The sequence below is a fragment of the Elephantulus edwardii genome, unplaced genomic scaffold, assembly GCF_000299155.1.
Source record: "Elephantulus edwardii isolate Elephantulus edwardi_28Jun2011 unplaced genomic scaffold, EleEdw1.0 scaffold00124, whole genome shotgun sequence".
In the NCBI taxonomy this organism is placed as follows: domain Eukaryota; kingdom Metazoa; phylum Chordata; class Mammalia; order Macroscelidea; family Macroscelididae; genus Elephantulus; species Elephantulus edwardii.
The window spans coordinates 6,286,042-6,297,569 of record NW_006399874.1 but is presented as its reverse complement, the minus strand read 5'-3'; the positions used below and the strand labels follow the sequence as shown (position 1 = coordinate 6,297,569).

The following is an 11,528-nucleotide window of genomic DNA, read 5'->3' as shown; positions in this document are numbered from 1 at the left end:
TCGCAGGGAAGAAGAACAAACTGGGGAGGAGGGTGGAGAGAATGGTGCGGCAATGAAGGAGTGAAAGCCCAGAATCCCTGTAAATGTTCATTGAAACTAATAAAATTTAATAATAATGATAATAAAAAGAAAACAAGGATTCTCACCACTGGGCCGATTGGCAGCATCATGATGGACGGTGAAGAGATTGAGATTGTTCACAGTTTTGGTTTGCTCGTCTCCACAGTCAACACTTTTGGCACCAGCATCCAGGAAATTAAAAGACGTGTTGGGATGGAAAAGTCTGTGGTTAGAGACCTCTCTAAAGTACTAAAGTACAAAAATGTCAGTCTGGAGACTAAGGTGCACCTGATATATGCCATGGTTTTTGCAGTCACTTGCTATGCATCAGAGAGCTGGAAAATGATTAGGGATGATAGAAGGAGAATTCATGACTTTGAGTTGTGGTGTTGGAGAAGAGTATTGAATATACCATGGACTGCCAAGAAAACAAACAGATTCATCGTGGAGAGGGTGAAGCCAGGCTGCTCCTTAGAGGCAAGGATTCTGAAGCTTTGTCTGACATACTTTGGACATGTTTTAAGGCGGGACCAGTCCTTGGAAAGGGATGTCATGCTTGGGAGGGTGGAGGGACAGTGCAGGAGAGGAAGACCGTCAATGGGATGGATAGATTCAGTGACTGGGCTAATGGAGATAGGTGTGTCGGAGATAGTGATATTGGCACAGGATAGGACAGAGTTCAGGGCTGTTCTACATAGGGTCACTATGAGTCTCAGACGACTCGATGGCACATAACAACAGTCCATATAAATAAGATTCTTCCTGTCTTCCTCTCACCCTTCACCTTTCCAAACTTGATGCTCTTTTCCTGAGACTGGCCCTTTGTAATAATATGCCCAAAGTATGTGAGACAAGGTTTCACTGCCTTTCCTTCTCAGAAGCAGTCTTCCTTGACATTCCTAATCATTGAATTGTCTTGGGGCTTCTGTTCTGTCCAATTTTTGCTTCATGTATTCCGTGATTGTTGTTGGATGTGTGCACTTTTTATAATATCATTATGAAATGTTTCCCTTTGGCTGTTGTATTACTTTTCAATCTATAAACCCATTTAAACTCTCTTTTTAATTATTGTTTTCCTGGTGTGTCTGTTTTCATTCTCCTGTCTATATGTCTTTAAAGTTTGTCTCTCTTAGATAGTATATAATTTTGTTGCTTTTATGGTAAGTTGTTTTTGTTTCGAAGTCTTAATCTAATTATAGTTAATGTAGCTATTGACATGATTAGATTTATCTGTTGATTATGTGTTGGCTCTCATTTTTATTATTAGGTTCTCCTTTATTGCTTTCTCTTATGCTAAATGCAGCTGTTCTACTGTATTACTTATTAATTAATATAGTTTTTAAAAACTAAACTTTAGGGGTTATTATTATTTCCTCAGAAACGATGATATCCACCTTAGTTTATCACATTATGCTTCAAATTAGTGCTAAATTAATTTTGGTAAAATCTGGAAACTTATTTCAGCATGTTTATATTACTTTACCTTTGCTCTGGGTGTTTGTATTGATTATACTGCTAGGAAAACAAACGGGTTTGTCATGGAGAGGGTGAAACCAGACTGCTCCTTTAAAGCAAGTATTTGGAAGCTTTGTCTGACATACTCTGGACATGTTGCAAGGAGGGACCAGTCTTCGAAGAGGGACTTCATGCTTGAGAGGGTGGAGGGACAGTGTAGGAGAGGAAGACCCTCAGTGAGATGAATTGATTCAGTGACCGGGGGTAGTAATAGGATGGGTGTGTCAGAGTCAAGAAGATTGGCTTAGGACAGAGCAGGATTCAGATCTGTTGTACATAGACTTGACAGCACGTAACAACAACAACTGGAAGTTTGTTGTCATGTGTATTTTATTTTTAATGTTTGTAAGCCCAATAATCATAATAATTGTTTTATCTAGTTTTCTTTAAATCAACTATGAAGAGGAAAGCTTCTGTACTGTGTTTTCTCTGTGACAGTAGTTTGTGGGGAGTTGCACTGCTTAACATAAAGGTGGTGGATTCTAATCTACCAGCAGCTTCATGGAGAAAGACAATCTCCTGTGCAGCCTCCGTCAGCACTGACTAGATGGCGAGGGATTTTTGAGAACTTATGCACATGTTCTGCTGCTTCTCTCACCTAGCTTTATCCAGATATATCTTTACTTTTTGAAAGATTGTTTTGTTTGTGTTAGAATTTTGGTTAAAGCTTTCTTTCAACACTTTTTTAAATTGAAATTTTAATGAAAGTTTACAGAGACTTTCTATTTCCTTGCATACCTGCCTCCCCCTCCCCCCAGTTTGCTTTTCTCTTTGAAAAGAAGAAAAAAAATCTTTTATTGTTACACAGTCCCCTCCAGTCCAATTTACAATGCAGCTCTTATTCTACAGTCTTGTCATGAAAATAATACCTAATCATATATCCCTTTTGAACAGTTCTCTCCCTCATCTGTTTCAATGCAGTATACATTATTTATCTCCTCTTTTCTCAGGTTCTTCTAACCCCGATGTTAGTCCTGTTTTACAACACTGGCACTATGCAGTATCTGTCCTTTTGTGACTGAGATACTTCACTCAGCATAAGGTCCTCCAGGGTCACCCGTTTTGTATAATATTTCATGAGTTCCTTGTTTTTCAGTGCAGTGCAGTATTCCATTGTGTGATTATACCAAAGCTTCTCTATCCATTCGTTTATTGATGGGCACTTGGGCTGTTTTCTAGCTCTTTGCTGTTGTGAACAAAGCAGCAGTAAACATGGGTGTGCATATATCTGCTTGGGTGGCAGTTCTGATTCTTTAGGGTATATTCCCAGTAGTGGAATTGCCAGGTCAAATGGTATTTCTATTTACAATTTTTTGAGAAAGCACCATACAGCCTTCCATAGTGGTTGCACCATTTTACACTCTAGCCAACAGTGAATAAGGGTTCCAGTTTCTCTGCAACCTCACCAGCATTTGCTCTTTGCTGCTCTGTTGAATTTTGCTATTCTTACTATGGTGAGATTATATCTCACAGTTGCTTTGATTTGCATCACTCTTAGAGCTAGGGATTTTGAACACTTCTTCATGTGTTTATTCACCATCTGAATTTCGTCTTTGGTGAAGTGCCTGTTCATATCCTGTGCCCATTTTTCAACTGGGTTATTTACCTTTATCTTGTTGTGGTGCTTGAGTATTCTATAAATTCTAGCTATAAGTCACTTATCAGACATGTCATTACCAATTTAGCAGTCTGTGGCATTCCATTTTACCCTGTTGAAGAAATTTTTGGATGTGCGTATGGGGATTTGATTCTTAGAAGGTCCCATTCATCTATTTTATGCTCTCCTAGTTGTAGATTTTTCAGGATTCTTCGAAGACTGTTTATATTGTGGATTAGGGCTTCTAGAGTCCTTCCAAACTTTTCTCTAATGAAGTTTATAGTCTTTGGTTTTAGTCCTAGGTCCTTGATCTACTTTGATTTTTGTGTATGGTGTGAGGTGCAGATCTTGCTTGAGTTTTCTGTAGACAGTTTTCCGATTTTGCCAACACCATTTATTAAAAAGGTTGTCATTTCCCCACTTAACTGATTTCATCTCCTTGTCAAAAATCAGTTGACCATAGGTAGATGGGCTAATTTCTGGGTTTTCAATTCTATCCCGTTGATCTATGTGTCTGTCATTGTACCAGTACCACGCTGTCTTGACCACGAAGGCAGTGTAGCAGGATTTGAAATCAGGGAGTGAGTTGCCTCCTACCTTGTTTCTCTTTTTAAGGAGTCTTAAATAGGTGCCTCCTTCCATTCCAAATGAAATTGGAGATTGCATTTCCCATCTCGTTGAAGAATAGAATTGATATTTGTATTGGGATTGCATTGAACGTGTAAATTGCTTTGGTAGTATTGCCATTTTCACAATATTGAGTTTTCTATCTAAGAGCAAGGTATGTTCTTTCATTTCTCCAGGTCTCTTGTTTGTTTCTTGTAGTAATGTTTTGTAATTGTCTTTGAATAGATCTTTTCTGTTTCTGGTTAGATTTACTCCCAAGTGTTTAATCTTGTGATTAGATATTGTGATGGGTAGTGCTTTTCTTAGCTCCAGTTCTGTATTTCTCTTTGTCATTGTAGAGAAATCCAATTGATTTTTTTTCCCATTCATGAAAGAATGCACCAAGCACATTAGCATTTTTTTTAAAGCAAATGACAAAGACCTGGTTTACCAACTTTACTTTTAAACCTAAGCTTAACATTATATATTTAAACAATTTTCAACACTTAGTAAGTTGCCAGCATTCATGCACAACTAGAAAACATCCATAATTATATTAAACCAGAAATTTATTACATTAATGAATTACTATCTTTCAGTACTGGAAATTTAGTACTGGAAATTGTCTTAAACCAGAAATTTATTACCATTAATGAATTACTATCTTTCAGTACTGGAAAAAAAATGAAGTTCTTTTATGAAGATTTTTCCTGGCAATGTTAACTTCACAGCAGACTGAAACTACTTGGCTCACATTTCAAACAAAATGGATAAAGCAAGATCCATGCTGGTGCTAGTGTACAATTTTTTTCTCCTAGTTCCACTAAAGAATCAGGGTTTACCTTGGATTATGTTTAATAAAAAAAGCAAAGTACGTACATAAATTTGCAACAATTTAAAGAGAGAAAAAAAAAGGTCCTATTTTTGTGGTCCCAACAATAAACTCAGAAGTCTCTGACAAATAGGTGCTCCAATGAGCTATTTATAAATACTTTAGATTAAATACAGGAATACTTAAAGTAGAGTTCATTTGAAATCTTCCAAAAAATGCTCATCTTAATCCTCAAATGATGCTTATAACAGTTTAACGTTTCTGTTAAATGCGTGCATTGAATTATTTGTTATCTAATCGTAGAGGCTGCTCCTTACCATTTATTGTTAAAGACTTTAACTGGCCATCTTCTTCAACTTCTACTGTTTCTTGACCATTTTCAACATTTCTTTTTGTAGTGATTTTTCTGCCATTCACTGTTTTAGTAGAAGTTGATATGGATTTGAAGCTCTCGACCCCACCGCCACCAAATGATGTGGAAGAGAGCGAAGTAAGACCACCATGACTCAGTGGAGAAAATGATGGAAATCCTGTGTCAAAAGAAGGAAATCCACCTCCAAAGGCTGGAAACTCACTGAATGCAGAGAAAAACCATCTGTGCCTCGACTTCGGCTTCCACAGGGCCCTCTGCAGCTCCCCACAAAGTCCTCAAATGGATCTTCAAAGAAGTCAAAGGAAAATGGGTCCCTTTCACCAAAAAATTCCCCGAAGACTTTATCTGGATGATGGAATGTGAAGCCAAACTCAAATGGACTATTAGAATTATTTCCACCAATACGCCCACTGCCACCATTCAATCCTCATTGCCATATTTGTCACAAATGTTTTCCTTTTTTCAATCTGATAACACTTCATATGCCTCAGCTACTTGTTTGAAGTTCCTCTCTGCTTCATCCTTATTCTCAGGATTTTTATCAGGATGCCATTTCAGTGCCAATTTATGATATGCCTTTTTTATATCCTCAGGTGAGCCATGCATGCCTAGTACTTTATAGTAAACCACCATGTTGGAGCAGGTGGTTGGAACAAGACCCTAGAGGCTCCATCGCCAGCAGCAGAGAGGAGAGACTGGGGTTAGTTCACTCAGCATAATGCTCTCCAGTCCCTCCCAGGTTAGGTAGTTTACAAAATCATTGCTCCTGTATGCTGGGTAGTATTCCATTGTATGAATGTACCACAACTTCTCAATCCATTTGTTTGTGGTTGGACATTCGGGCTGTTTCCATATTCTTACAATGGTGAATAATGCTGCTATGGACATTGGTGTACAAGTTCTGTTTGTGCCTCAGTTCTCATTCTCTTGGGGTTTATTCCAAATAATGGAATAGCTGGGTTGTATGGAATTTCTATGTTCAGCTTTTTGAGGAGGCGCCAGACAGCATGGTACTGCTACAGTGACAGGCACATAAACGAACAGAACAAAATTGAGAACACAGAAATAGCTCCAACTATCTATAGTCAACTGATATTTGACAAGGAAATCAAACCTATCAAATGGGAAAATGACAACCTCTTCAACAAATGGTGCTGGCAAAAACTGAACTGCCACCTGCAGATGGCTGAAGCAAGACCCTCATCTCACTCTATACACACAAAAAATCAACTCAGGGTGGATCAGAGACCTGACAGTAAAGCCCAAAACCAAATAAAGTTCATAAGAGACAAACGGGGATCAAGCGTAGAAAGGCCTAGTCTTTGGTATAAAGAAACCAAAATACAGCCAGAAATGTACAATCTGAAGAGGATAAATTTGATGAACGGGACCTTCTAAAAATTAAATCCCTGTGCACATCAAAACCCTTTTCCACAGGGTATAAAAATCTACGGACTGGCAACAAACATTTGGCAATACCAACCCAGACAAGAGTCTCATAACTAAAGTTTATAGAATACTCCTGGGCTTCCACAAGAAAAAGACTGATAACCCAATTACAAAATGGGCAAAAGACACACAAAGAATTTTCACAGAGGAAGGTATTGGGATAGCCAACAGACATATGAAAAAATGCTCCAAATCATTGGCAATAAGAGAGATGTAAATCGAAACCACAGTGAGATACCATCTCACCCCAGTAACAGTGGCTGAGTTTAACAGGACAGTTAAACAGGAGATGATGTGGCGAGATAGGAACTCTTATACTTTTTTAGTGGGAAATGTATCTTTTTTGTCATTTCTATTTCTGCATCTCTAATGTATTTTTTATACATGATATAGATAGTATAGATAAATGTCTATATTCATGTATGTTCCTAAACATAAGCTCAAACTGTATTAGTGATACAGTATCATAGTTCTTTTATCCAAGTAAGACTGTAAGGTGAATATTTTTTCCTTTCTATTAAATGCTCTTGGAAAATATTGTCTTTTGGATTTAGTTTATATATAATGAAAGGGAAGATCTGTGAAATCCTCTTGTTATTAATTTCTGATTTTGTAGCAGTGTGGTCTAAAAAGATGCTTTGTGTTATTTCTATGTTTTTGAATTTATTGATACTTGCCTTATGACCTAAAATGTGATCTATTCTTGAAAACATTCCATGCACATTGGAGAAGAAGATATACTGTGTTTTTCTTGGGTGCATTGACCTACAAATATTCATGAGATCGAGCTGGTTTATTGTGTGGTTTAATTTTTCAGGATCTTTGTTGACTTTCTTTCTGGTAGCTCCGTCTTTTCTTGAGAGTGATGTTTTGAAGTCTCCAATGACTCTAGTGTTGTTGTCTATTTCCTTTCTCAGTTTTGTTAATGTTTGTTTTAGATATTTTCAGCTCTTTCATTTGGTGCACAGATATTTATTATTATGTCTTCTTGTTCTAGTGACCTTTTAAGCATTATGTAGAGACCTTCCTTGTCCTTTGTGATGGTTTTTGCATTGAAATTTATTTTATTAGAGATTAATATTGCTATTCCTGCTTTTTTCTGGTTGCCATTTTCTTGGTATATTTTTTCCCTTTTATTTTTAGTCTTTCTTTATCTTCACCTTTCAGGTGTGCTCTTGTAGACAGCATTTTGATGAGTTTGTGTTTTTTTTTTTTTTTTTTTAAATCCAGTCTGCTACTCTTTTTCTCTTCAGTGGTTCATTTAAACCATTCATGTTCAGTATGATTATTGAGAGGCAAGGTTTTATTGCTATCATTGTGTTAATTTCTTTTTTATGTTGTTGCTAGTTACTTTGGTCCATCCTGCTTTCTGTGGCACCTCTGTAAGAAGGACATCTCTCAGTATTTCCTGTAATATTGATCTTGTTTTTACAAACTCCCTTAGGTTCTGTTTTTCTGGGAAAATCTTGATCTCTCCTTCATATTTGATTGACAGTTTTGCTGGGTACAATATTCTTGGTTGCCAGTTGTGTTCTCTGAGTGTTCTATATATGTAATTCCTTCCACTCTCTTCTTGCTTGCATGGTTTCTGCTGAGAAATTGGCACTTAACCGTATCTTTTTATAGGTTACTCTTTGTTTCTCCCTCACTGCTTTTCAGAATGCTCTCCTTATCTTTGGTTTTGGCAAATGTGACTATGATATGCCTTGATGTTTTTCTTTTGGGTTCTATTCTATATATGGTGTTTGATCAGCTTCTGGAATATTTATTCTTTCATTTTTCATTATGCCTGGAAAATTTTCTTTCAGTAATTATTCCACAACTTTTTTGGTGCCTTTACTTGCTTCTTCCTGTTCTGGGATTCTGATGAAGTGCATGTTATTTCTCTTGATGGTGTCCCACATTATTCTTAAGTTTTCTTCTTTTTCCTTTCTTTTTGATTCTGTTTTCTGTTATAGCAGATCAGTGGTGACAATTCTGTTTTCTATTTCACTGGTTCTATGTTCCATTTCTTCAACTCTATTCATGTGTCCCTCCATCATATTGACAGCGTGTGAAACATTGGACTTCATATTTTGGACCATGGTTTCTTGTTTTTTCCAGAGCCTCTAATGTCTCATTTATTTTTTCTGCATTGTTTTGGATTGGTTTTTTTTATTTTTTATTTTCAGCTCTGCCTTTTTTCACCCCCTTGCAGTGTCCTGTAATTCTTCAAGTTTGTCGTGCACCCATTGAAAATATTCCATCATTATTCTTTTAAAGTCTGTGTCAGAAAGTTCCATCAGACTTACTGGCTTCAGAAAATCCATTGATATTGAGTCACGAGGTAGCCTGCTTCTTTTGTGACATTGCTGTGGTAGAAGTCACTGCTCTAGAAGAGGCTGGGGCAGTTTCCCTGTCTGCCTTTCTCTCTGAATTTCTGACCCAAGGGAAATTTCCGTTCAGGGCCTCTGAAAGCAGCTTCTTCTGTTTATAACTGTTGCAGACCAAGGCTTTCTGGACTAAGGCAGTTAGCTGACTGGACGTGAGGATATGCAAGGCAGAGCATAGAGGCATGGGCACTGAAAAGGCATGGGTTCTGGGGAGGTGGACGGGCACTGGCCACATGTGTAGATGCAGGCCAGGTGGGAGCGCATTCAGACTCTCATCAATCGAGCATGCGTAGGGACCTTACTCAAATTCCTTCTGTCAGGCCCATGTCTGGCTTTGCTCTAATCTGGCTTCTCTCTGGTCTGACTTCACTCTCTCTTTGAACACTTCTTAACCCACTGCTTTTTGGAATCCATTATTGTAGATAAAAATGTTGTTAAGTGTCGTCAAGTCGTAGGCAACTCATAGCAACCCTATGAGTGAAAGTCCTCAATACCTGTGTGACTTTCATTATTTTTCTAGATTCATAGGGTTTCTGGAGGCAAGCTATTACAGAAGTGGATGCCACTCCTGCTTCCAAGCTTGTTTCAGTCGGGGGGCTCCGCCAAACCCTGTCCACCACGAGTAACAATTTTAATGCATTTGACACATCAATGTCACAGTGTTCAGCTTCACAGCAGGCACAAGTTACCTCTGTATGTCAAGTGGACACACCAGGACTATACAACCTATAGGAATGTTTGAGCAAAAACAATGAAAAATGGGCCTGAGGGCCACGCATTAAAAATCACCCACCTTTGGCTTGGTAGCATCACTTTCTGTCCATTAGGCTAACTGATCTCTCTCTATGTTGATGTTATTGTTGTTAAGTGCTGTCGAGTCGTAGGTGATTCATAGGGACCCTATGAATGAAAGTCCTCAATACTTGTGTGACTTTCATCCTTTCTCCAGGTTCATAGGGTTTCTGGAGGCAAGCTATTAGGGAAATGGATGCCACTCCTGCTTCCAAGGTTGTTTTAATAGGGTATCTCCACCAAACACTGTTATCGCATTTGACACATCCGTGTCACAATGTTCAGCTTCACAGCAACCGCAAGTTACCTTTGTATGGCAAGTGGACACACTAGTTCTATATGACCTAGAACAATGTTTGAACAAAAACAGTGAAAACCAGGCCCTCGGGCCCTACCATATTTTACCATTCCGGCATGCCCAAATGCTGGAGAACTCTGGGCCAGAGACCCCCAGTTCATCTGCAAGTCTGCTCTGTCAACACCCATTTGTGGCAAAAAGAAAGACACAAGTGCCCTGAGCCCTCCATTATTGCCTCTCTTCAAGATGCAAGAGACCGCATCTAGCTAACACTAAGACTCCCCAAACCCTCCATAATAAATAAATATCTTGGTTTTTAGGTTTCAACTATTTGGCCATGATGTGTTTGTGCTCTCTTTGTGTTTATCTAGTAAGGATTTGCTGAGATTGTTGTATGTTTAGATTAATGTTTTATAATCTAAGGCCATGGTCTTTGCAGTTACTTGCTATGTACCAGAAAGCTGGATAATGACTAGGGCTAATAGTAGGAGAATTGGTGCCTTCGAGCTGTGGTGCTGGAGAAGAGTACTGACTATACCATCAATTGCTAATAGAAAAACCAAGTTCATCCTGGAGAGGGTGAAGCCAGGCTGCTCCTTGGAGGCAAGGATTCTGAAGCTTTGTCTGACATACTTTTGACATGTTGCAAAACGGGATCAGCCTTGGAGAGGGACATCATGCTTGGGAGGGTGGAGGAACAGCGCAAGAGAGGAAGGCCCTTGATGAGATGAATTGATTTAATGACTGAGATAATGGGCAGGTATGTTAGAGACAATAAGATTCTCATAGGATAGAGCAGGGTTTAGGGTTGTTGTACATAGGGTTGCTGTGAGTTGCAGGTGACTCGACGGCACATAACAACAACAACAGCAATAACAACAACCACAGTCTAACATGGGAAATCTTGAGCCATTTAAAAATATTTTTCCTGATTCTTGCTTTTATGTAGACCTGTCAGGAATGTTTTAGTATGCTTGATGGCATGTCACATGTCTCTTGTTGTTGTCGTCGTCATAGTTATGTGCCACTGAGTTACTTGTAACTCATAGCTACTCTGTGTACATTAGCTCTGCCCTATCCTGAGCCAATCTCTTCGTCTCTGACAGACTTAACCCCATTGCTTCTGTCACTGAGTCAATCCATCTCATCCCGGGTCTTTCTCTACTGCTCTGTCCCTCCACCCTTCCCAAGCTTGATGTCCTGCTCCAAGGACTGGTCCCTCCTGGCCTCATACCCAATGCATGTGAGACTGAGCATCAAAATCTCTGCCCCCAGGGAGCAAATTGATTTCAGCCTCTCTAGGATAGACCTGTTTGTTCTTCCGCCATCCACGGTATGCTCAACACTCTTCTCCAACACAACTCAAAGGCATCAATCCTATCTTCTTCAGTATTGTCCAGCTTACAGATGCATAACAGGTAATTGCTAAGACCATGGCCTGGATCAGGCACCCCTTAGTCTCCAGACTGACAGTATTGCTTCTCAACACTCTAGAGATGTCTCTGACAGCCGACTTTCCCAATGCAATTTATCTTTTGATTTTCTGACTGCTAGTGCTAAAAGTCAGATGGGACTGTCCTTGGGGTTAGGGAGACACTGAGTAAGATGGGTTCAATAATGTATACTGCACTGAA

General features: G+C 38.9%; 1 protein-coding gene and 1 pseudogene across 1 annotated transcript in view; one reads left to right on the top strand and one right to left on the bottom strand.

Moving 5' to 3' along the window:
• Positions 1-11,528, top strand: part of DST (dystonin) — a 674,592-nt gene that overhangs the window by 26,093 nt on the left and 636,971 nt on the right. The window lies entirely within an intron of this gene.
• LOC102850340 lies at positions 4,893-5,616 on the bottom strand (annotated as a pseudogene).